Here is a 27,545-nt window from a genome sequence, read left to right on the forward strand (position 1 = left end):
AGAGCCAGATACAGCAATAGAAGACATAAGAAATCGCCTAGGGCCCTGTGGCTGGGGATCCCAGTCTGGCCAGGAGGCTTCAACATAAAAATAAATAAATAAATGCATGACACTGCAGTGGCAGTGTTTTCTCCTTAACAAACTCACATATGTTAACTTGAATGCACGCACATCTCATGCGCGGAATTTAAACTACCTGCCCCATTTATAGATAAGGTAGGCATGTGTGCACGCGTGTGGTGTGTGTGTGTGTGTGTGTGTGTGTGTGTGTGTGTGTGTGTGTGTGTGTGTGTGTGATTGTGTGTGTGTGTGTGTGTTTCACATACCTCTGAACTGTCCAGATTTAGCCTTATAGTTCTGGTCTGTTTCTCATAAGATTTGTGGTTTTCTGGCAACTCACAGATGATTGAAGTCACTAAAAAATGACATATACATGAGTTTCAGACTTCATATCCTTCAGAAAAAATGTATGCTGACACAAATCCTGTTATTCTAGCAACTTTCTATGTTAAAAAGATATTTTAAATCTACCCATATTTTTGGGCCATTGTATCCCCATTATTTTAGGCTTTGTCCAGATCTCTTGGCTAACAGGTTAAGAGGTATGGGAGTGTGGTATGTAATGCCCTAGTTCTGTGTGTGTCTATGTGTTGGGGGCAGGTTAGTCAATTAACGTTATCAAGCTTGTCCTACAACTTTATTACAGGAGACAAGAGCGTGAATCCTGTATACCAACTACCAGACTGCTGACGGAACTGTGAGTTTGGGTTTCAGTACATTTTCAGGGAATTATGAGTTTTGGTACTTTTTCAAGGGATTAGAAGTGTCAGTGCAATTTCATGGAATTGTGAGTTTCAAAGGAAGAGAGGTTGACTGTTGCTCATGCCAAATCTATTTTCAATGTACAGTTAACTTTTTTTATTTTTTTTTTTAGCAAATGGCAGTCACTGTTTGTGCTGTAGAATTTGAAAGCAGTATTAGTAGCATAATTGCCTCTGGTGTAGAAGGCTGTAGATTCTAGACAGTTGATATTGCAGTGCCTTTTCAATTGCTGATTATCTGGTACATTTTAATGGGGGTAGGGGTTCTGCACTCCTGAGTGTGTCCTCCTTTGTATGAGATGCCTAGTAGTAACTATGAACTTGTTGTCAGTTTGTCAGTCATTCCCAATTACAATATTACCAGATTACCAATTTTTTTAATGTAACATAGGCAATTAATTCTTCAAGGGCAACAGGCACTGAATCTGTAGAAGAAACACTGAAATGTAAAGTTGCTTGCCAGTAAAAACTCCTCATTAGTTACAGATGTCTTTAATGTGGAATTATTTGGATGACTTTTACTTCTGCAGAGATTCTGCTTATTGACTGATATTGGTGGATTGTAATGATAGAAGTTTGAGCTGCCTTTTATGGTTGAAATTTTTTGAAATGGGTAATTTTGTCATTATTGGTTCATACATTTTGTTTCATTGCTTACTGGAAGAATGTTCAAAACTACAAATGTAAAACACACTCTATCAAGTGGTGCTGTATTATACAAGGAATATAATTTAATACAATCAGGAAGGTGAATCAAAGAACACATGCCCGTATGCATGGCCCTAAAAATGTGTGCAAGGAGCCTATGGTTTGAAAACAGCCCAAATGTAAAAATATCCACTGGCCAGATGCATTTTTTTGACTGTTGGTTTTAATGCCATTTCAATGAATGTGAGTTTCAAGGACAGAGCAGTTTATTTCTCATGCAAAGTCTGTTTTCATTGTGAGACTGAATTGCTTGCATAGCAAATAGGTTCATAGGTTGGTTCATAGGTTGGTTCTAGGCTATCAGCCCTAGAGCCTATACAAGCCCAGCCATAACAATTCCCTGGCTATTTCTTCCCACGGTGTTTACTTCCCTGGACCCCTGTCTGGCAGGGTGACTGACATAATCCCCGGGGTGAATTTCCTATCTCCCATCCAATCATCATAGGTTCATAGGTTGTCATGGCTATCAGTGTTAGTGATATTTTATTTCAATATCTGTAATCATTGTAGAGGTATTTAAAAACATACCTCTTAACCTCTTAGAGCAGGAAGACTGGACAAAGCCATCAATAAAAGTAGGGCAAATGCCCAAAAATAGGAACAATTTTAAAATACTGCTCTTCGAAACTTAGAAAGTTGATAGAATAACAGGTTTTGCATTAGCATGAATTTTCTGAGGGATATGAAGTCTGAAACTCAAATGTCTGTCATTATTTTCTAACTTTAGTCTTTAATGATTCACCACTAATTTGTCAGAAAACCACAATTTTAGGAAAAATGCATCAAAAATATCAGGCAAAAATCTGGACATTCTGCAAAAATCTGTACAGTTGAGAGATAACCATATGAGCACTGACAGGTTTGAACAGTGTTTATGGTAAATGGGGAGAAATAGCCAAGTAATGGAACACTGGAATGGATGGGAAGGGGGCTGCTGCAAGGTGGAGGGAGTTAGAGGGTTGCTGCAGGAGGGGGCCATATGACCATGATCCAGCTCTGGCCTTAGGTTTGAATCCAATTTCTGCTAACAGTAACTGCCATCTGACCTCATAACACAGAATCATTGCTGCCAGGTAATATTTCTTTTGATTTTATAGATACACAGGAATGAGCCACAAACCTCCTACTTTGTACCAAGAGAATGCAGACATGAAGAACAGCAAAGGTAGAGAGGTATATGTTATATTCAGCCTTGTTTTCCCATCTCCGGTATGAAATTTATATTCAGATGGAAAGCTTCCTGTAATGCATCTCCAAGGTATATCTTCTTACTGTTAATGTAATGTTACATCTTTTGCTGTGCAAATGATTCTGTGTAAACTGCATTTGTACGTCAATCAAAATGCAGTGGTTTATTTTGCAGTTGGAGGATGATTGCTGACACAACCAAAATGAAAGTCATCTGTGTTTTAATTTTAATGTGTTCTAGAATTGAATAGCTTTCATGCAAGTTGTGTATTTGCTGTATTGGTGTTTATGGACAGCATCTAATACAGCTTTTAGTGTTTTGCTGTCTTAATAGCATGCAGTCTGCAGCTTGTATGCTTGAAAATAGTGCTAACCTTAATCCATGTATCAGTTGGGTGCCTGCTTGTCTCACAGTATCAGTAATGGTGGTAGGGTTGTACTTCTGTGTATTGCAATCCCCTCTTCTTGCACTGATGTTTAGGTACACAAGTATGGTTGCTAAGACACTACCTTACATAAATATTTGCACCTTACTGTTTCAAATGTCAGCCTTCATTCTGCTGTGCTAGTAGAACTATACAATGTTCTATTTATTATTTACTTATATTTGTTTACCAGAATAATGCACTTGATGTCAATGGACTATTTGCAGGCACAGCCCAGATGAACTTATAACCACAATAAGCTTATCTTTTTTTCAGTACTGCATCTATATATGTCAGTGTAATATTCTTTGGTTGAGTGACATTTATCAGATTTCAAAATATTTATGTATGTCTGTTATGTACATGCAGCATAGCAAATGGCAGTGTGTACACATGTGAGTTCAATTCCTTTTTTGATGCAGATATGTTATGATGTCATTTGTTACCCATGAGACACTGTTAAACTCATTTGCATAAATATTTCAACAGTATACTTGCATGTGTATACATGATAATTTTCAGAAGATCACATATCTGATGCTGGTTATCTTCACATGTGTTAGATGTTTCCATATATTACTATTTTGTCATTTTATGTTACTGTTGTAGTGACAACAAAACATACATGTGTATCTGCTAATCACTGCAGTTAGATTCTCTGGATGGGGCCATTCTTGATTACTTGTAATGGTGTTTCCAATCTGCACAGAGCAGTATGTCATATTTGTAATGATGTTTACTTCTGTAGAGAGGCAGTACTTCTGTCTATAGCTAATAAGCAAACATAAAACATACTGATAATGACAAGCATGCATGTATAACACCAGATAGCGTTGTAATTTTCTGTGTGCTTTATTTCAGTTAATGTGACTGTGTAATTTGGTTTAACATTTTGGTGGGCATGTTCAGTCATTCATGTGCGTCAGTCTAGATTATCGCTATATAAGTTTTGTGATGGTATCACTGTTGCATATGCCCTTCTGACAGCATGCAATGACCAAAACTTTCTACCTTTTGTTCTGCATTTATTAATCATCCTTATGGGCCGGTAATATGACCTTTACACTTGCACTACATCCTTATAGGGCAGCAATGTTAGGTAGACAATCATTTCACACATCCTGTATAAGAAATTATGTTGTTAATTGCACATATCATATATTTTCTCTGTTTATTTGTATACATTTGTCGACTAATCATAACCTCTCTTTCTCTTTTTTGACGTGGATTTGTGTGGAGCAGCTACACCTTTAGTGAGGTTTATTATATTTTGTTCTTGGACTACCATAAGGATATGGTGATATTGTTTTTCATATTGATTCGATTATTTGAATGCATCATGTATGACATGGATATATTACAAATGTGTTGTCCATAATCTGACTTACATAACAAACAGGTTTGTAATATGTTAGGACTGGAAGTATTGCCCGTTTTAACATAAACAGCATGGATAAATTCAGTATCATCCTAGTAACACATCACATACATAAAACTTAGATACTGTAAACAGTGCATGAATCATTTATATTGTTATACATATCAATGTTTTTTTTATGTTAATACCCTTGTAGGAATATGTAAGGAAGTATACTTATTATCATATTACAGAATGCGAGACCTGTGCCAGTCCCCCCATCGAACTTAGAAGAGGATGATGTGCTCTTCCTCTTCTGACAGAGTCTGACTCTGAGAAGCAGGATGGACACCAGGATGATGACGACAATGAATGGGGATCAGGACCAGCACGTGCCATCTCTCATGTGGACCTACAGCAATGATGTCCTCCACCATGCCAGCCAGAAGAGCTGAGGGACTAGATTCATGTTGTTGTCACCATCTTCCAGACTTAGATGAGGGACATTATGGGCACATTCATCCAGAACATGGTATAGGCTATGTGCAACTCCATTCAAGAGACTGCACTGCATTCATTTGAGACGTTCAACCACATCAAGGAGGGCCTCTGGAATGTAAGCATTGTCTGTGTGATCCAATGATGTAATGCTGCCAGCATGGAGTGTTCATACTCAGCTAACTTTCATAATTAAGCACACATTTGTGCACACATCCCATACTACAGTCATGCTTTTAAGATGCACCTCATGACGCACACTTTCCAATTAAGCTCGTATGGGGCTATATATTATCGCTGCATGATGACATATGTTCAAATATGCGGTGCCCATTATCACCATTGTGTCATGTGATCATCAGATACTGACATTCCTGCAGACAGTGTTATGGACAAGCAGGAAAAATATTCCTGGGCTCCATATGTGGCCTGCCTCATCTGCATGCAGTGGACCATAACATTGTTATTTCTAACCCTGTCTACCCTTGTATGTAACAGATATGTATGACACAGTTAACATTCTGCCACTGTGACACACTTGTCCTGCTGGCAGTGATCACATGAAAACATTGAAAGGTGATGACATAAGCAAATATGCTACATTACACATACTAGGTTTAATAACATTCTGCCCACATACTACTTTAAAAACTTTCAGCTTTTACCAGTTAGGGGTCGCCACAGTGGAACTCTGGTCCACTCATGATTGGCAGTGGATTTTTACGGTGCCGAGTTGCCAGCCTGATGCCCAACCTGCAACGAAGGCTCACCCATTCAAGCTGGCATCTACCTGCATGTCTTTAACATCACTCGACCATGGGGAGGACATGCAGACTCCACACAGAAGGCGCTCCAGCCAAGAATCAAATGGGAGAACCTCTTGCTGTGAGGTGACAACGCTAACCGCTGCACCACCGTGGCTCACTTCTGCCCACATACTACTGAAGTGCCATAATCCTGAGACTAAATGTGCATAGATGATATATGTGCATATTTTGCACACATTTGTGTGTCAATTTTTGGTTTTGGTATGCATGTTTACATATATGACATATCACTGTACTTGCTCCATTACTGACATTAGTGTGTCAGGAGGTCCCGTTGGTGATCAGTCTTTGTGTGTGATGTTTAATGCTAATATGTCAGCAATGTAATACACAGTTTTCTATTAATATAATATATGCCTCTGGCATTGCTATATGCATAGCCTGAGCCTGCCACCTTGCTATATTATGTTAATGACAGGGATTGACATTCCACAGTGTGTTTTGGAAAGTCATGATGCTATCATATGAATGACACAAGTGATAAATACCTTTATTGTGCCACCTTGTTATTATGGCAAACAACACTGTATTGTGCCTATAACTTATCTTCTGACATGTGTACACCTTTATTGTGTATTACACATTTTAATATACATGTCCAATTTTTATTATGTATACTTTGGCTGCATTACTTTGTATGGCTGCACATTTGCAGGCCCCTAACAGAGACAACACACAAATTGCCCTTTGTAATAAATTAGCATGAATGAGTAATTATCCCACAGGTGGTTTGCTATAATTGTGCTTACTTTGATCAGTCATGCACATTTACATGTTCTATATTGTTAGCACTTTTGGTGAGTGTTCCAGCTGCTGTCTTATGTTTGCATGGCAGTATATACTGGTATGTGATATTCTGCCCTACTTTCATTATGTACCTATGCTAAATCCTGTTTAACTGGTGCATATTACTGTGTTGTTTGTGTGATTTGTACACAGACACATTGATAGCCATCACCAGTGTACACTGCACATGTCACATGTTAAACATTAAATTCCTTGCAGGGGACTTGCAGTACATCTTGTGTTGAGGGCACATGCACGTGCAATGTTTTACTTGGAATTGCTTGTCCTGTGTTTTTCTGTGTCTGATTTTAATGCATGCATTTTCTTACTACTGTAGACATATGTTATCTGTTTCCCTTCATCTTGTAGCTTTGGGCTAACTGTTTCACATATACATGGCTTACATATATGAATATGTATATGTATATGCATATGTATATGTATATACATTTGTATATGTATGTGCACCTTTGTGTAACATATCAGCATTGGAATGTAGGTGTGCTGGGTGTATATGACATTCTGCCACCAGTACAGGCTATCATTCACATGCAGTGCACATCCACACAGTGTGGTGGTCATTCTCATGTTTCCATCTATGTCCATGTTTTACATGTGTGCTGTGCATTCCACAGATGCACTTTCTATGCTTCCTGCATAGCTATATATGCATAGTCTTATATACATTAATATGTATTATTCATGTGCTGCTTAGTAATATTTCTTTATCACCATATGGTTTCTAAATGGCAATTTCACACTGTATGTCATTAATTGAAGTATGTGTGATGAGCCCTTTGTATGTTTGATTTGTGTGATATTTTGCATGTCACATCTCTATACTGCATACCTGAACACCATCTGTGTTGCAGCTGGCATGGAATACCTTCTTTGACATCAGAATACTATTTTTCTCCCATCCTTCTATGTGGTGTGTACAGTTAGTGGTTTATTACAAAGTCACATTATTCTTTTTGCTGCAGTACTGCTGTTTGGCACTGGGCTTAATTGTTTGCTTTTTGCAAGCAGGGTTGCCGGTTCTTATCTAACCTCCTACATTTCCTTTACTGAATTTGATCATCTTTACTGTTGTTACCCTTACAATTGTACTGTCAATGACCCAGTGGATGGTGATGTCTGATGTCCCTTGTGTACTGCCATGCCTTCAAGCCCCATTTAGTGCTTTGTGTCACATGCCTACCATTATTAGTAAACCTTTAGGTATGACTGTCACACAGATTGCAACATCTCAGCACTGCTTTATTCATTGGTACATAATGTATTAGTGAGATGCACTATGGCCGGTGTGCATCCCTGCCCTGTCTGTCATCTTTCCTTAAAGTGTACAGGTCATGTTGTAAAACACATGTTAAGTAGCAGATATTTTGAGTTAGATAACCTCCTTACCATATACAATGCCAAACTATACAGTTTTTGAAGCAAAAAGTGTATTGTAGTTGCAATTTATTTTGTTGGTAAGGACAGCTCCCTGAAAAAGTTTCTCAGGACTGGAAACCCCTGACATGACATCACAAAAAACTGAATCCACAATGCCTCAATACCAAAATTAATTTATAATCTGACATTTTTCCATGTTAAATGAAACAAAAGTAGTTTCTTTCTTCCTAGAAAGGCAAGTTTTCCACTAGTTCTTGCAGATGGAGCACCTCACATTGAAAATTAACACATAACGATGCAGTAGTGAAACCCCGATATAAATAAAAAGCAGCTGCTCTAATGAAGCAAATTATATTTAATTACCCAATATACTTTGCAGATTGAGATAGAATCAAAAATAGCAGAACAGGTTAACAGCTTCAAGTATCTAGTAGGGGTACTTGAGGAAAAGGCAAGTCTGAATTAGGAGGTCAAAGTTAGAATCAACGGTCTTCAGCCAACTGGCACAGAGTGTCAGGATTAGTGTATGACAGAAGAATGCCAGAGAAGCTGAAAAGTAAGATGTAAAATCAATGGTGTCGCCAGCACAACTGTATGGTACAGAAGCTTGGGCTGTGCAGGCAGAGCAGTTGAGGAAGCTAAAAGAGTTATGTGGTAGAATGCACACTGTGGGACAGATGAAGAAATGAGGACATCAGGACAGAAGCCAAAGTAGCTTTAATTGCAGAACAGGTCAAGGAGAACAGATTATAGTGGTTCAGACACATGTGCAGAGAAGAAGAAAGCAATCTAGTAAAGAACATTTGGGACAGATGAAAAGAAAGCAAGAGGATGTGAGGGTGTCCAGCAAAGAGGTGGATGGATTGTGTGACAGAAGATCTGTGACAGTCAGGCATAAGTGTTGAAGAAGGTAGGAGACTGGCATTGAATAGAGGGAGATGGCAGCAATTGGCACAACACCCTGACCCCATGTAGAAAATTGTTGAAAAGGTGGCTGATGATGATGATGATAAAGATAGTGATGATGATGATGATGAATGCTTTGCATTTGCATGTAAATCTTTGCTCAGTACCTACCATGACATCACTGTGTGAGTGTGGTTATATAGTAAAACTGAGTAAACAGTGAAATTAACAAGTTAATCATCATCCTATAATCTTTACTTTTTGCAAAATTTATTGTAAATTTATCATGAGCGGTACAACAGAAGAAGATACTCATTGTAGAAGAAAGATGCTTACAACCATAACCAATACATTTAACTCATGTTGCACAGTCAGTATGTGTGCTGTCTGTGAACCTCAACTATCCTTTTTGTACATTCCTGACCTTTGTCCATCATGTCTTATGATACTTATTGTATGTTTATACCCACACTTTTACCCACTTTTACCCACATCCTCTTTCCATGTCTTTTCTAAACCTTCTGTTCTCAAAAAACTGTTACCAATGCCACCTCTAACTCTCCCTTTGACCTTTATATTCAATCATCCCTTTTGTGGGACACTCTTCTTTATGTTCACCCCTCAACTGCTTTACTATCACCCTATTTCCTTGGCTGCATGTGTTACTTGTGTTTCCACACATGCCCCGTACCCATTGTTAGCTAAAGTTAGCATTGGTGATGTGACATAAAGTATATATATATATATATATATATATATATATATATATATATATATATGAGTACAGTTTGAAATACCAAAAACTCATATGAGTGAAGATTCTTATAGACAGAGTTTTTGCTGATAAACCTTGTTTATGAGACTGCATTGCAGTGGAATATCTGCCCTAACACCACTCTTGTGTGATCTTGGCATTGCTATATGTAATTAGCAGGAGATGTGGGGGGTTTAGGGGGGCTAGTTTTAGTTTTTCATATTTTTAATCATTTTAGATTAACTGTAAAGTGATCACTCTTTGCATGTTTGCTCTTGTGAGCATTCAGTATTTAATGAAATGATTATTCAGATGTTATACATATACATCTGTATAGGCACCAATATCTCACAGTGTAATTCCCCATTGTGATCTGTGTAGATGCAAATCTTTTGCAGTGCAAGTTTCCCTTAAAATACCCTTACTGTCTAGACAGATTTTTTTCAACTACTAGAGCATCTAATTTGCACATAGCTGAGGATTGCTCATCAGGTTCCTTGTCTTATTGAACTATTCAATATTTAAATTTCCCTCATTCCTCCCTAGTACATAAGTAGCCATGGATATGCACTTCCCAGCTCTCTCTCTCTGTGGCCAGTCTGGATGACATGGGTATTCTGAGGCATTGTAGTAACTGCCTCATGTACATGGACAACCCACTTATTCTTAATAAAGCAGTATGTGAAAGGTGTAAATACACTTTAATGCTGGAGGCAAAACTCTGTCATACAACCAAAACTAATCCTTTAGAGGTTGTCAGTGACACTTGCACCACGCTTACTGCATGGGGTACACATAGTAACTGTAACCAATGTCTCTATTGCTAATCCCTTAAGGCAAACCAGCGCACTGCCAAAATTTCCTAGTCAATGGTGATTCTATAGAGAGGTACACTGATGTCCCCCTCACCAGAATGAGTAAGTAGTGAGTCACGGTTAGCTACCTTTCTGTGGCTAGGATGCATTAAGTCAAACAGGCACTCAGGTTATTGAACCACAGGTATCAGTAGGACTCTGACATAGGTTCATAGGTTCATAGGTTGATACTAGGCTATCGGCCCTAGGGCCTATGCAAGCCTAGCCATAACAATTCCCTGGATATTTCTTCCCACAATATTTACTTCTCTGGACCCCTGTCTAGCAGGGCAACTGACATGATCCCCGGGGTGAATTTCCTATCTCCCATCCAATCATCAAGGTTCCTTTTGAAGAGGGCCAATGAGGCGCTCTGCTTGACATGTATGGGCAGTCTATTCCAGAGTATGGGGAGTCTCTGGGTCAGGAACCTATCCCTCCAGCATGTTTTGTTCATTGTGATGACAAGGTTTAGATCCCTGGAGCATGTGGCTCTGAGGGATTAGGATTTCTTTAATTGGAGCATGTCCAACAGCTCAGGGTTTGACATGGCCTTGTATGATAAGCAGAGATTGCCTCTGAGTAGACGATATGTCACAGAGTATAGCTGGAGTTTTTTTAGACGGTCAGCAAATAGCATCTGCTTTAGGCCTGTGATTCTTTTAGTGAGGTATTTCTGTGGCCTTTCCAGCTGTTGCAGATGTCTTGTGAGGTACATACCAAACGGGGCATTATACTCTATAATGGGTCTAATGAGGGATGAGTACAGTGGGACAATGACATCCTTTTTTCTGGATGAAAAGCCCTTAGAGATGAGGTGTGCCACATAGAAGGATGTCCTGACTGTTGTGGCATTGTGGTTATCGAAAGTGAGACCGCTGTCCACCTGTGTCCCTAAGTCTCTCATCACACTTTCAATGTTTAGTGTCCTGCTACCTATGTGTTAATTCATGGGTACATGTTTTTTTTCCAAAGGGGATAACTATACATTTCTTGGCATTAAGCTTGAGCCCATGGCTCTGGCACCAGGCATCTGTTTCTGTAAGGCCCTTTTGTAGAATATCCACATTATTTGGGGATTCAATAATAGCTTCCAGTTTGCAGTCATCTGCGAACTTTGTTAGCCAGAGTCCCTTAGTGTTGGCCTGTACCTCAGAGAAGTAGATGCCAAACAAGAGTGGTCCCAGGACTGAACCCTGAGGTACTCCACTTGTCACTTGTCTGGAGCTGGATTTGGAGTCGGCTACTTTTACAGTCTGGGTTCTGTCAGTAAGCCAGTTGGCAACCCATTGAGTGACGTAGGGATTTATGCCCAGCTTAGTAAGTTTATCTATGATTCCACAGTGGGTGATGGTGTTGAAGGCCTTGGTGAGGCCTCGTCCACAGCTCTGGAGACTGATTCGAAGAAGTCAATCAGATTCAGGAGACACAAGATTGGCCCTTCACAAACCCAAACTGGGTGGGGTCCAGTGTTTGAAGGTTGCCAATGTCTTTGTTTATAAGTTCCATGATAATGCGTTCCATGCCCTTGCAGATCAGGCTTGTCAGACTGATGGAACGGTAGTTCATGAGATCCAATGTGGATCCTCCCTTGTGGAGTGGGATAACTGTAGCTGTGCACCACTCAGTGGGCAAGAAGCCTGAGATGAGGCTATGATTAAACATGACACTTAGGTGAGGTGCCAGTTCATTTTGTAGTTCATGTAGTACACAGCCTGGGATGTCATCTGGTCCCAGGGATGCTGTATTCTTAGCTTTGGAGAGTGCTGTTTCTACCTCTGTGGCCGTGATTATCAGAATTTGGCAATCTTTTGTTATTGAGATGGGCCCTTTAGGGGGTGAGAGGGGGGTGAAGTTGGCACTAAATCGATCTGCCAGGATATTGGCAGTATCCTTGGGATCAGTATATTTAATGCCATTCTGCTGTAGCTTAGAGCAGATCTGAGCATTGCCATTTAGATTATTGACATAACTATAGAATGCCTTGTGGTTGTATTTGGAATCTTTGGAAATTTTATTTTCGTAACTAGCTTTTGAAGATTTTATGAGGGATCTCAACATCTTACTGAGGCTGGTGAGGGTTTTTTTTTGCCTCCTGGGATTTTCCTCTTTACTGCAACAGTTTCTTCCTTCTGTTGTATAGTTTGTTTATAGCAGGCGACCACCAGATTGGCTTCCTTTTTTTGGAGAAGAGCATCTTGGTTCTATTTAGGATGGCACGATTCATGCACGAGTGGATGTGCTCGTACAGTGCCTTAGTGTAGGATTCTACAGTCGAACTTCCAGATCCCGTCTGCGTGGGTGTTGTGAAATTTGTCACTTCTGTCTTCAGTAGCATGAAGTTAGCTTTGGAGAAGTTTTTTAAGGAGGTTTCCTTACTGGGGGTTGGGGGTGGGATGTGGATGTCAAGGGTGATTTGCTTATGGTCAGACCTGACCAATGAGGGGGTGACCACTGTTGTGGAGCATCTATCTCCCATGTTGGTAATGACCAGGTCTAGGATATTGGAGCCCCTGGTGGGACAATGGATTAGTTGATCCAGGGCATTGGAATTTATGAATTCCAAGAACCGTTGGGAAAAGGAGTTGGTACCCGAGTAGTTTTCCCAATTAATGGCAGGGTAGTTGAAATCAACCAGTATTAGGGTGTTTGGTTGTATCTTAATATTTTCCAGTATGTTTAGAAAGGTGTAGTGAGAGTCTTGGGGCATGGTGGGGGATCTGTAGCAAGCTACAGTTTGGATTGCAGTCTTACCTAGTGTTAGTTGCACCTGGAGAATTTCAGATGCATTGTGTTGGGCAACTAGCCTGGAGGTGGGAATATCCTTGGTGAGTATGGACACTCCTCCACCTTTAATGTTTCGGTCTTGGTTTTCTGACTGAAAAGTGTGGTGAGAATTGTAGCCTGGTATTGCAGGGGTGCTCTCTGGAGCCTTGAACCAAGTCTCAGTTACTGCACAGATATCGATGTTCTCCATTTTTAGGAGTGCCTCGAGAGAGTGCATTTTGAGGTTTAGACTTCTAGCATTGAATAGCATTACCTACAGATTTTGCATGCTTGTATCTGTTATGGTGGTGGTTTTATCCTTTGAACCTTGCCTAATAAAGGCACTATAGGGGTGGCAAGAGCTTTAGCCAGTAACTTGAATCCCAGGGTGACAGGTGCAGACCATCTCTAGCAAAGCATCGTGGTTTGTCGATCATGTCTTCCTAGCAGACAAATACTGGATCCCCTTTGAATGACACCAGAAGCTTAGCCAATTGTTAAAGTCAGTCATTTTGTCCTTATACTGTGGTATCATTCTAGGTGAAGGCAGGATGCTACTCAGGGCTAAGGTCATTTACCTACCTGGGTCACATGATCCAAGAGCTATTCCATGTCTCTTTTCATGTAGTCCAGGGAGGTACGTCTCAAGTCATTCAATCCAGCATGGACAATGACAGAGTCGTATTTGTACTTGTGGAGTGACTTGCGAGCATGCATTATGTGGCACATCCTGGCACCCAACAGGCAGCTGACTGTAATTTTCTCCTTGATCATAGGGCATGAGACTGTTAATGACTTAAGATGTACCTCCCTTGACTATATGAAGTGAGACATAATCAAGCTCACTGATTATAGGCAGGTATGAGCCTAGCACTGAGCAGCAGGCTACATTCTCCAAGGATGATGCCACATTACCAACAGAAAATGATTGATTTTAACATTGGCTTAACTTCTGGTGTCAATCCAAGGGGGAACAATATTTGACAGCCAGGAAGACATAGTTGACAGACCATGCTACTTTGCCAGGGATTGCCTACACTTATCCACTCTAGGCTTTTGTATATGGGCAAAGACCTTTTACACCACCGTAGTGCCATTTTTAGGCAATGCCAAACTAATAAGTCTCCTGACTTAACTGAACCTACTAAGGAATACCTGAAGGTGGTACTGCTCAATGCTAGAAGTCTTAACTAGAAACTTCACTCCCTGGAGAGTGTAGATGTCTGTGTAGTAACAGAGACATGGTTTTAAAGTCACAAAGAGTACCCCAGCAATACAATGTTATAATGCCTTTTACACCTTTAAACCAGCTACTGCACAGGAGGGAATTACAAATGGAGGAGTCTCACTCTATATTAAAACCATCCTCATATCCAGACTAGTCAAAGTGTATGACCCACTGGAACTTATACATGTGCAACTTACCATAAAGTCTCATATTATATCCTTGCAACCTATAGCTTCCCCACCATATTCCAGGAAACCCATACTACCTATCTCAATGTACTAGACTCCCTCACCATTCAATCTAATAAGATATCCATGGGTGATCTGAACCTCCCCTCTATAGATGGGAATCCTACAACACTTCTAATGCACAAGACCAGTGATTCCTAAACTTTGTTAATACTAACATCCTTGAACAGTTGGTCTATTCTCCTACAAAGAGTACAAACATCCTTGACCTTGTGCTCACCAATATGGGGTAATGTCTATGCTCCTCAGATCTGACCATAAGGCAGTATTGCTTGAAATAAAAATTAAATCTGAGGATTCAGTGAAACCAAAAACCTTTAGGAACTATTCTATCCCTAACCCCTCTGTATTAAGGAACACCTTGACTAAATGCCAAGCACCTCCAAACCCAGTTAACAGCACAGCATATGCTGAGCTATTTACAAAATCTATGTAGAGCCATATTTATAGCTGTATAAAATGAGCTGTGCCCAGTCATATTAAGAATAAGACAAACTCAAAAGACAAGCCACCCCAGTGGAATTACAATATCAATCAGTTATACATCAAAATAAAAAAAAAAAACATGGCCAAGCATAGGAAGAGCAAAGTCATACATACTAAAGGCCTCTTGACTAATCTAAACAGGCAGGTAAGAGGGTTAATTAATACTTCAAAGGTTAAATTTGTAGAAAAAATAGCTTCTTAGGCAAAGGACAACCACAAAGCTTTCTACAGCTATGTCCATAACCTTAGAGAAAATACACAACAATGCCCAGAACTTATTGTCAATTGTATAACACACCGAACCAAAGGCCATTGCCAACCTTTTGACTGACAGGTTCAGCTCAGATTTCTCCCCCTACTCTCTCCCTGATAGTCCCAAGGAAATACCACATACCACATTCCCCCAACCATTACTATGGAACAGGTCATCAGTGCACTTTTCAAGGCCAAAACACTGCATCAATGGGCCCTGATAACATCCTGACATGCTTAATACATAGCATGGAACATCATCTCTCTGGTCCACCTGAATCACTTTTCATCTGGAGCCTACAATCAGATTTTGTGCCCATGGAGAGTAAGGTGGCTACAGTCATTCCCCTGCACAAAGGAGGTCAAAACACTGGTCCAGGTACTAGAGGCCCTTAAGTCTGATTAGCCTTATATGTAAGGCCATGGAAAGAATAATCATGGACATGATAAATAAGGACATCTGTAACCTGCTTTGTTAAAGGAAGGTCATGCCTTATAAATTTGGTGGACATTTTTGAGAGAGTCACCAAAGCATTGGATAAAGGCAAGAATGTGCATACAGCTTACCTCAACCTGGCCAAGACTTTTTATACAATACCCACTCAGGCATTATAGGCAAGTTCACTAATTTAGGTTTAAACCCTTTTATAACCCATTGGATAGCCAACTGGCTCACTGATAGGAACTAGGAAGACAAAATAGGAGAGGCCACCTCCACCAAGAGACCTGTCACTAGCGGAGTCCCCCAGGGCTCGGTACTGGCCCTGCTTCTTTTTGGCATCTATTTCTCTGAGATGGAAGCAAATTCTGATGGTTTCTGGCTGACTAAGTTTGCAGATGATTGCAAGCTGTGGTTATCATCGACTCCCCTGCAGACACTAGCATTCTTCAAAAAGGCCTATCTATGATTAACAAATGGTGCTAAAGCCATGGTCTTAAACTCAGTGCTAGGAAATACATAATTGTACTCTTTGGGAAGTCAACCATCTTGGCTAATTGCCATGTTGATAATATGCCCCTAAGAATAAACTCAGTGGTCAGGTATCTGGGTACGCATGTAGATAGTAGCCTTACCTTTGATCACCACGTGGCCACAGTGGTGAGGAAATCCTTTTATGTTGGGAAATTTAAGGGCATGGCATCTAGGTCCAAAGAGATCATTATCCCACTGTACTCCAACCTTGTCAGACCAGTCATAGAGTACAATGCTCCCTTCAGTATGTACCTGACCAGGCATATGCAGCAACTAGTGTGACCTCAGAGATTCCTTATAAAATAATACAAGGTAAAAGAAACCTACCCTATACAGAGTGCCTTAAAGCCCTTACCCTCTACTCAGTCACCTATTTATTGCTGAAGGGTGATCTATGCCTGACTTACAAGGCATCTTTAAATCCCACACTTATGAATCTCCTACATATTTGTAAGTTAAACAATAGCAGAAATACAAGGTTACAAGGTCTAGAGACTTGAATTTTGTCTGTGACTTAAACAGAACATGTTGGAGAGACATATGTATCCAAGATAGTGCCCCTCCTATGGAACATGCTTCCATTCTGTGTGAAGCTGAGTTCATCTATTACCCAGTTTAGGTGCAACCTAGACCAGTGGATGGGGAATAGGTATTTACACTGGGCTTGGTACCCATGTCCCTTATGGACAGAGGTTACTTATAAATGCCTGGCCCTCAATTTCCTATTTGAATAGAGTACATCATTATTCTTTTGGGAAAACCTGGTTAGGCTTAGAAAGGCCCCTGTGGTCATTAACGTAGTAACACTCTATAAGTAATTGAATCTGTATGTATATAAGGCTTTGTCCAGATTTTTTTTTTTTTTTGTGCTATGAGATTGAAAGGTATTCTTTTAATCACAAATGTTATACTTAACAAAGTAATAATCACTTATCAACAGCACTGAAGTGTGGATTTATGACTTTATTATTATTGTATGTCTTGATACATTGCTAAGGGTGCTTCTAAAAGAAGTAAAATATTGTCCTAGTGTGGCCAAGTGAGTTTTTATTTATATTTTATTACTGTTAATCATTACCTCCAGAGCATTGACATTTATAATTGCCATTGAGATGTTCCATAATTTTGCCTTAAACATTGTTAGCCACATTTATAATAGATGCCAGAAGATTTTTATAGTTGGTCATAAGGATCTTGTTCCAGTAGCAAGACTCCAAGAGGTCCTTTACAGGGTCTGCGCTTTTGCTCCACAGTTACAATGGATAGTGAGGAATAAGAGTAACAGCATGGTAGGTCAGTAAGAAGATTTCTGTCTTGTAGTTATGATGTCCAGTGTTCAGTCATTTCTGCTGGGCAATATGTGTTTGAAGTGTTGCCCTTTTCTGCTTGTGGTTTCCCTGTGACTCTAATTCCTGGCCTCACCCCCACCCCCATCTCCAACCCCACATACACATCCAGTTTGTATCTGAAAAATAGTCCAAAAAGAAGCAGTTCACTTATGTGATTAATAGATATAAGGTACAATTAAGTTGTCCGTAGTTCCACTACTGCAGGTATTTCTTATGCTGTAGACATTACATTCATGTAGACCCCCTAAAGATTAATTTTATTTTATTTTATTTTACATTTGTTAACCGGGCTAGTCCAACTGGATATATGTCCATTTTCAGTGGAGGCCCTGGGAGAAAAGCTCCTCTACAATACTACTATAGTAAGACTAAAACAAAAAACTTTATCAGAATATATCAGCATATACAAATAATATCTAATAACATATACTTTAAACATTCTGTTAGAATTAAAAGCATTTGAGTACAATATGAGGTATTATTGAATAAAGCGTCTTTGGTTTGAAATTCCCCTAACAAATGGAGAAATATATCCAACAAGCAACAGATATGCATGCTTCAGTGTGCCATGTAAAACTGAAAGAAAAGTTCAAAGGCAGTCACATTAGTTGTTTTCTTAGTAGCCGCTGTTATTGATTATGTCACCCAGTAACATTCAGAAAGGCTTTGAAAACAACTGTGTAAAAAGATTGGAAGGAATAGTGCTTGCTGATAATCAGAATTATAAACTCCACTTTCTAGTTAAATTAGAATAATTTCACTAATTAATTCAGGCATGGTCGGCATTACACATACTGTAGGCAAACTAGGCAACTGCCTAGGGTGTCGTGTCACTGTGATTTTTAGGGGCACTCTTTCCTTTTTTAGTTATTTATTTTTTAGAGCTACTCTAGTGGTGCTCCAGTTAACTAGTTGACCTTACCTTAAATGTTGTGTGGTAACAGGAGTACAGACCTTGCCGTATTCAAATTTGGACGTAAAAGCACCTGAACGAGTTTTTTTTTTTTTTTTTTAAGTATTTTAACATCAAGTTTTCAGAGGCACTGCAAGGACATTCAGAGTATCTGAACTGTGATGCAGGTGAGAGAAATAGTATTATAATTTTACAATAATGCTAGCAAACTGATCTACCAGATGTACTTGCAATGCTTATTTTGTGATTGTATGGACAGCTGAGAAAGGAATGGCATGGTGAGAGAAGTGGTGTTACCTGTACAGTGGTGCTGCCACTGATCTTTCTACAATATTCTGGATTTGTGATTCGTGTGATTAGAATGGAATACTTTAAAGTGTGACACTTTGTTTGTGTAGAGTGTGGAGGCATATCTCTTAACCTCTTAGCAAGAAATCTGGACAAAGTCAACAATAATGGAGGTAGGGAGGATAAAGCCCCTAAAATAGGGAATGATTTTAAATATGGTTCTTATAAACTTAGAACGTTGCTAGAATAACAGGAGTTGTGTTATGTTAGCATACATTTTCTGAAGGGTATGAAGTCTGAAACTGAAATGCATGCCATTATTTAGTGACTTGAATCCTCAGCGATTTGCCAGAAAACTACAAATGTTATAAGAAACAGACTAAAAATATGTGAGAAAAATCTGGACATTCTGCAAAAATATGGATAGTTGAGAGGGTTGTGTGGAGGTAAAATTAAAATACATAGCCATCAAATGTGGTGGCAATAACTGCTGATTATTATTAGAAGTTAGAAACAGGAGGGAAACAAGTTTTACTCAAGCATCTACATGCATCTGCAATACCCGATTCATTTTGCTGAAGGCATAAACCTGAGGAAAAGACTAAGCAAGGACATTGCTTGCTTTTTACAGTTATAACTGCAGACTGTGTGCATTGTGTTGTAATGAGGCTGTGTGAGAGGGCTGAAAACATCAGTGGTTGATGGATTTATGATAATGCTGAACAGGCAGTTACATACATGAGTACCTCCCTGGGTGCACAATAGCAAGTCCCACCTGAACCCTAAATATTCATGTTGTTGTCTTCATCGGCCACATGAATATTCATTGGGTATTTGACACTTAGCTCGAGGGGGCATTACAATTACTTAATTTTTTGTTTGTTTTTTACGTTTTTCACCCCACAACTCCTACAAATGAAATATATCAACTCCAAGATCACACTACATTGAGGAAAAGGGTAAATTGTATACATGATGTCTCCATCAAATCTGCACAACAATTAGGTCATTTTTTTTTGTTTTTTTTAATTTTTGCAGGGAGGCTGTGTCCCCCTGCACCCCCAAACCCCCTGCCCTGTAAATATACCAAGTCCGGGATTGCACTATATTAAGGAAAAGGAAAAATTGTATGCATGATGTCACCATCAAATCTCTACAACCATCATTTGAATATGACATCACAGCCTTTTGGAATGTCAATCATGCAGGTCACACCCACGCAACACCCACATCTGAGAAAACTGGCCAGCGAAGTACACATGTCCGGTATCACAACTGAACATTCCACAAATGTGACTAAATTCTCATAGATAAGAAATCTGGCTGGGTGCATGTTTATGAGCATGCTGGGATGTGGTTTGCAACTTCTATCAGTGAGACCTATAATTTCTTAACTGTAATTCAAATACCTTAACGCAAAAAAAAAAAGTCACAGGTCAGAGTAAAAAGTTTAGTCAAAATCAGGGCATGATAGAGATGGAAAGCCATTGTGAGAGTTTGTCTGTGTTATATATCTTGTCTGTGTCTGCTTGTTTGTCTGTGCCTGTGTGTGATATCTCTAACCTCTTACTTCTGCAATCAGAAACAAAGCCAAAAGCAATCAGGGACAAAGGCCCCAAATAAGGGTAACTTGGAGGTTGTGCATACCTCTCAACTATCCCTGATTTTGCTCAACATTTTTCTCTCTCTCCTAATCCCTAATAAAACTTGTAATTTGGGGAAAACAGTGGCTGATTACACTTACAGGTGTAACAATAATTAGAGGTATAGATTTATTTTGCTTCAGCATATTCATGTTATTTCACATTCTGCTATTCTGTCAACTGCTTGTGTTAAATAGCACTAATATTTTAAAAAGTGTCCCTGATTATTTTTGTTTTTGTTCCTGGTTCTGGAGGTAAGGGGTTGAAAGCTATGGGACTAGGATTGGCTGGATGAAAACAACTTGATGTTCTAGTTGCTTGCTCACTTTTGAGCAGTCCTTACTATCTGGATTTTCAGGGACTAGTGTGCATTTGTGGAAGATAAGATGGACTACGTAACTGACACTTGGTATGCACTGACAGTGTAAGTATAATTGTTGTGGCGGTCTGTGGAAGAAAATGATTAGCTGCCTGTTGTTTGCTTATTATTCTGGTTTGCAGGACTAGTGTGATTTGTGTGAAGCAACGTGGAATATTTTAATGCATGGAAACTGTTTGAAACAAAGGTGAAATGCATTCCAATTACAAGATGGTCATCCTCTTTTATCACAATCCAGCATCTGAATTGTACACAGACATGATTATAACTACTTGTTGAGGTTGTCTGGGTGAAAATAACTGATCCTCTTGTCACTTGTTCAGTTTGCAGTCATTTCTCAAAGGGATAAAATGCACCACAGAATATCCAGACCTTAAGAGCTTCTGGGAAGCTGGTGACCCATACAAACCAAGGTGTGACACCCATGCACAGGCCCAGTAAAAAAGGAATCTCAGTTCTCACCACTAGCACCAGTGGGGATCATACACATTGGGGGGGGATAACAAGTACACACACAGTAAAGTACAATTTCCCTTAAGAACACACAGATTACAGTCAGTCTGGGGCTGGCTTCTCCCTTTCTCTTCAGATCCCCAATAAGACTCCCCACTGGCACAGCTATAGGGTCTAGATCTCAGCCTAGTGGTCAAGCTAAAACCTCCAGCTCTGTCCAACCAGTGCTGCATGTCCCTATCCAAGTAGCTCACACACACACACACACACACACACACACACACACACACACACACAAAAAAAACCCCTCATCATACATCTGAAGGACAAAGCCAAAAATAATGGGGGAAGGGGGGCAAAGAACCAAAAAGAGAAACACAGTAAAAATTATTGTGTACTTCAAATGTTGCTAGAATAACAGTTTGCATTAGCATGAGATTCTTGAAGGAAATAAAATCAAACACTTCAGTGCTGACTATCATTAGAGACTACACACATACACACCCTCCCAAACACACACAGTAGCTCTCAAACTCTTGCCACAAGACTTATTGAGAAAGCCAAATATAATGATGTGGTGGTCAAAGGACCTAAATGCAACAAATTTGCTAGAGTTACCAAACTGCTGCCAAAGCATGAAAAAAAAAGTCTTCACGAAGGTTAGGACAAAAAAGGGGGTGGGGTATTCTGTAACTTTGTGCAGAGCTCCTAAATGTGAACATAAATCCATTATTGGCACTGAAACTACAACATCACTAAAGGCTTGTTAAATGAGTGCTGGTACTGGAGTTGCTCCCTACTGACAATTGTTTATGGCAGCCCATAACAGCAGCTTCATCCTTAGTTATGTTTCTGTAATCAGATGTACAAGAACAAACATGCTGAATGGACCCTAAAAGTGCTTCAGACAGCAATCATTTCTGATTTCAGGTATCCTTTTAATTAGTATAGTAATGGTTTTTGGCTTCTCCCGTTAGGGGTCACCACAGCAGATCACTAGTCCGCAGATTGATTGGCAGTGGGATGCTTACAGTGTCAAATTGCCAGCCTGGCACCCAACCTTCACAGAAGGCACACGCACCTACTGCATGTCTTTAAAACTCACTCGACTGCAGGGAGGACATGCAAACTCTGCACAGAAGGTGCTCCAGCCGAGAATATGTAGACTCCACACAGAAGGTGCTCCAACTGAGAATCAAACTAAAGAACCTCTTGCTGTGAGGCGACAATGCTAACTGCTGCACCACCGCACCTGACATCTTTTGCATACATGTTCCAAATCTTAAAATAAAAAGTAACAAAAATATTTTTAATGTGTTGAGGTAAAATGGAAACAGGTTCTATGAAGTACAAAAAAAAAAAATAGAAAAAATATGATCGCTTGCAGGCTTCCCTGTTCTTCACAGGTGCTGAATGAAACAAAACATCTAAATCCATATACTGTATCGATACGTTCTATAATAATTAGAATAATCACATGTCATTGTTCTCCATGTGTGTGCACTATAATTATGACTTCAGAAGCTGACCTGCTCATGTTATAATTATAATATGCATACACCTCAAAGACTAACATCTTGGTTATTACTGCTATGCTAAATATCATGTATATTAACTCCTTAGGTTTGTATTATTTTAACATCCAGCAGTATGACTGAGTCACATGCTGAGGTAATTTGTACTTTTTAAATCAGATATCATGTTTCAAAATAAAAAAAAAAACGATTTAGTCTTCTGGTTACTTAGACGCACAAATTATATAACTACCCTGAGGGTCAGCCTTACGTCCACTGGTGCCTTAGATGAAAAGGCTCCACGGTGCCCCTCCACACACACATCACTCGGGTGCCTCCTCATCCTGGCCTACCTATACCATCAGGATTACTTTTTTCTTCCTTTTTCTCACAACTTCTCATACTCCTCAGTTTTTTTCCTGCATTTATTCGTTCATTAAACACATTTAAGTTAGTAACAGTGGTCTCTGATACTGTGCAGGAAACAACTGCATTAAGCTAAGGTCTGGAGGCTGCAAGAAGCCTTGGGAGTTTCTTCACGCTTTTTTCTGAAGTGCATGTTACATTTTTTAAACAAGCTTTACATCTAGTGGTGACCTGAACAAAACTTGTGATTAAGGGAAGAAATTCAGACTTTATGTTTCAATTTTTTTTTTTGGGGGGGGGTTCTGAATCCTTGTAACACACCCTTACTGACTACAACTACACTGTAATAACTGGGGTGGAAATAACTGCATTAAGCCGGGGGTCTAGGGGCCACAAGACCCTCAGACGCTATGGGATTTCTAATTGCTCTGAGGTATATTGTACAGTTTTTTAAACACCTATTTCATTCAATGATGGCCTGAACAAAAATCATTATAAAGGGAAGATTGTTGTTCAACACTGTTTTTCCTTGAATCCATTCAGCACACCCTAACTGACGAAGGCTACAGTGTAATAACCCGGAACCCATTTAACACACATGAACTGACCAAGGCCGCATTGTAGTAACTGATTTAAGTTGGGAGCCTAGGGACTGCTAGGCATCAGGACCCATAGGGTTTTAAATGCTCCATGGTGATTTTTCCATCCTTTTGATTCAATGAAGGCCTAAACAAAAACTGCACATAAGGAAAGAAATGCAGTCATTCTTTTTATTTCGAGGAAGAAATGAGTTGAATCCAAGGCTTAATGCTCATAGTTAACCACACAGCAGTGCATAATAAATATAGAAGACAAATGCTTGTGATGACAGATAAATCATATCTGGCAAGAGTACCTGCCTCCCTATGCCACTTTAAAAAACACAGTCACTCTGTGTGTATCCCTATCTGGTATTAAACTATAATGAAAATTTAGGGAAAAATTACCACAATACAGCAATCAAATTCTAAGTTTTATATATAACTCAATACCAAACACGAAACACACCAATTCCAGTCAAAAATAAAATATGAAGTAAAAACTGGAAGCCACAGAAAGCCAGAATAACCAGTAATCCACAAACGTTTATTGATAAACCACAGGCTAAGCGCTTTCGTCTTGTAAAAAAGATATCTTCAGAACTTGACTTTACAAAAGCAGTGTGAGTTCAAATACTGTTACAAATCAAAGTAAAAAAGACACACCCTCACTCGCACATCTCTTTCAGGATCAATCATGTGACCCCACAACTTAGAACATTAAAGACACATTACACCAAACATTTATATTAAAAACCACAATTTCCTTACAATAACATATATTCTTTAAAACACAGCCCTATGTGTACCTTTATGCTATTTAAATAATTTAATATTTTTTTTATATTTTATTCAATCTCAATTTTAATTTGCTAGCTATGGAGATGTCCTGGCAAGGTTGTTGCATCAAACTTAAGCTGCCACAACATCTCTTGGTGCAGAAGTTTGTTTTTCCAGTCGACTGGAAACCCTTGTAGTGATATTTGATCAACAACAAAAAACGTAAATTTAGTAAAATAGATACAGGACATCGAGTGTCGTGCAAGTACACTTTTGTTGTCTCCTTTTGATATACTATATAAGTGCTGATAAACTCTCTTGTTCAGTGCATTGTTGGTTTTTCCAATATAAAAAGCCTGACAAGATGAGCACACTGCAAAATAGATAATTCTTTCTGAAGTGCAGTTGTATTTGCCATCTTTTGCATATCTAACTATTCTGACTTTGAGATACCCCTGATAATCAGAATTAATATAACAACATTGATTACATCTATCACACTTTCTAGCTGTAGATAACACTCTATCATGTTGCACTGGGTTTCTTTCTAGAATGGTTTTAAGATTACTTCTCTTTTTTTATGTAAACATGGGGGTTCTACTACCCAGTTTTTTGATGTTCTCATCACAATTTAATATGTGCCAATTTTTGAAAATGTGTTCAGTATTTTTAACATCCAGTGTGTAGTGTACCACCATATTTGTAGCCATAGAAAAACTGTGTTGCGTGTCTTGGGCATTGTTTAATACCTTAGTGAACCCAAATTTATTAATGGGCCCGTAAATAGTGGATCGCTCACTTAACACAAATCTCGCTGTATTGTCCAGCAACTCACTAGGATAATCACATTCTAAGAACATGCCCTTAATTAGGGAAAATTCATCTACACACTTTGCATCATCAGATGTTAATCTTGATGCTGTAATATATTGGCTTTTTACTATTCCCCTATTTTGATAATAGGGGTGGCAGCTTGAAAAAAAAGATAGGTGTTACGTGTGTAGGTTTTCTATAAATCCTGGTCTCAAAACCCCCCTCATCGAGTCTTGTAACTGTAATATCCAAGTAATCAATATTGGTCTGCTCAATTTGGTGAGTGAACTGTAAAGAAATCTGTACTAGCTTCCACCTGCCCAAGAAATACATAGACTTCATCAAAATTACCATGCCATAAAATAAACAAATCATCTATGTATCTGAAATATGCCTTACATAACTTAAACAGTGGTAACAAAAAAACAACATCCAACTCCCATTTAAGAAGCACTCCATTTGCAAAGGTCAGTGTGCAGTTTGCACCCATCGCAACCCCAGAACGTTGTTTGTAAAATTAATTGCAAAAACATAAAAAGTTATTGGTTAAAACAATGTCCATGAATTCATGAATCAGCATAGCGTCATTCTCAGATAAACTACTGTGTCTCTTTACTGTATCATCAAACCAGGTTAATCCTTGTTCGTGGGGTATAACGGAAAACAAATTCTTGATATCACAAGTTATTAAAATACAGTCAGTGCTATTAAAACTGCGTAGTTTATCTAAAAATTCCCAAAAATCTTGAATAATGTGGTCAAAGGGCAATAACATGTGCTTAAGTTTGGCATCAATAAATTTTGCCAGAGGCTCTGTGATGGAGCCTGCTGATGCCACTATTGGTCGTAACGGTGGATCACAAATGTTTGAGTGTAATTTAAGTATTCCAAAGATCCTTGGGATGGTAGGTTCTTTCACCATTAAAAAGTTGCGCAAATCCATCAAAATATGGTCGAACAACAAAAGTTAATCAAACACAGCCTGAATGCCTCTATTCACAATGTTTATTTCATTTAATGATACACTGCTGTAAATATTAGTGTCATTAAGTAATTTCAGCATCCTACCTTGATAGTTCAAGTTATACATAAAAATTAACCCACCCCTTTATCTGGACGCATGCACCTAATGTCTGTGTCCTGGGTAATAGCTGTTAATATGGATTTCTCCTGCGAGGGCAAATTAAAAAATGCCTGTTGTTTTTACTTTGTAATTTGTCTCTAATGTCCCGTTCACACACTCGTTCAAAAGTCTGAACTGTTGGGTGCAGGGGTGGATTAGCAGTGCTTCTACGTATAAACTCAGCTGTGTGGGCTCCTGTTACGTTCCCACCATATAACATATTTAAATTCAACTGCCTGGTAAACATTTTGAGGTCAACCAGGGTGTGTTCAATACTTGCTCTATTGGACGGCACAAAATTAAAGCCCTTTAGGAACAATTGATGATGGATAGGTTCTATAGGCAATTCTGTAAAATTATAAATTTTAAATTGTTTGAAACATGTTATTTTAACAGCACCTGTAGAATCAGATTGTGTTGTTTCCATCATCACCTCCTTTTCTCTTGGTATTTGTCATTGCATTGTTGTTGTTGCTGGTATCCCCTCGCCCCTTCCCATCTTGGTGGCACAAACTTGCCTCCTGTTTCTGTTTGCCTCGACTGGTTGGCTATCTGCTCTTACTGCCACAGTGGAGTGTGGTCTAAAGGGACCGGGGCTTGTTTGAGTGTTTGCTGCTCCCTTTCTTGGTTCCTGTAATAACCATTTGTAGTTCCTGGTCAGATTCTGAAGATGTCTTTTTTACAAGACAAAAGCGCTTAACCTGTGGTTTATCAATAAACGTTTGTGGATTACTGGTTATCCTGGCTTTCTGTGGCTTCCAGTTTTTACTTCAAGTTATTTATCTATATATATATATATATATATATATATATATATATATATATGAGCCTAAACATCATTGCAAGGATTCTTAACTCTGGAAAATGCTGA

The sequence above is a fragment of the Protopterus annectens genome, chromosome 1.part0 (assembly GCF_019279795.1).
Source record: "Protopterus annectens isolate FY-2018-M chromosome 1.part0, PAN1.0, whole genome shotgun sequence".
In the NCBI taxonomy this organism is placed as follows: Eukaryota; Metazoa; Chordata; order Ceratodontiformes; family Protopteridae; genus Protopterus; species Protopterus annectens.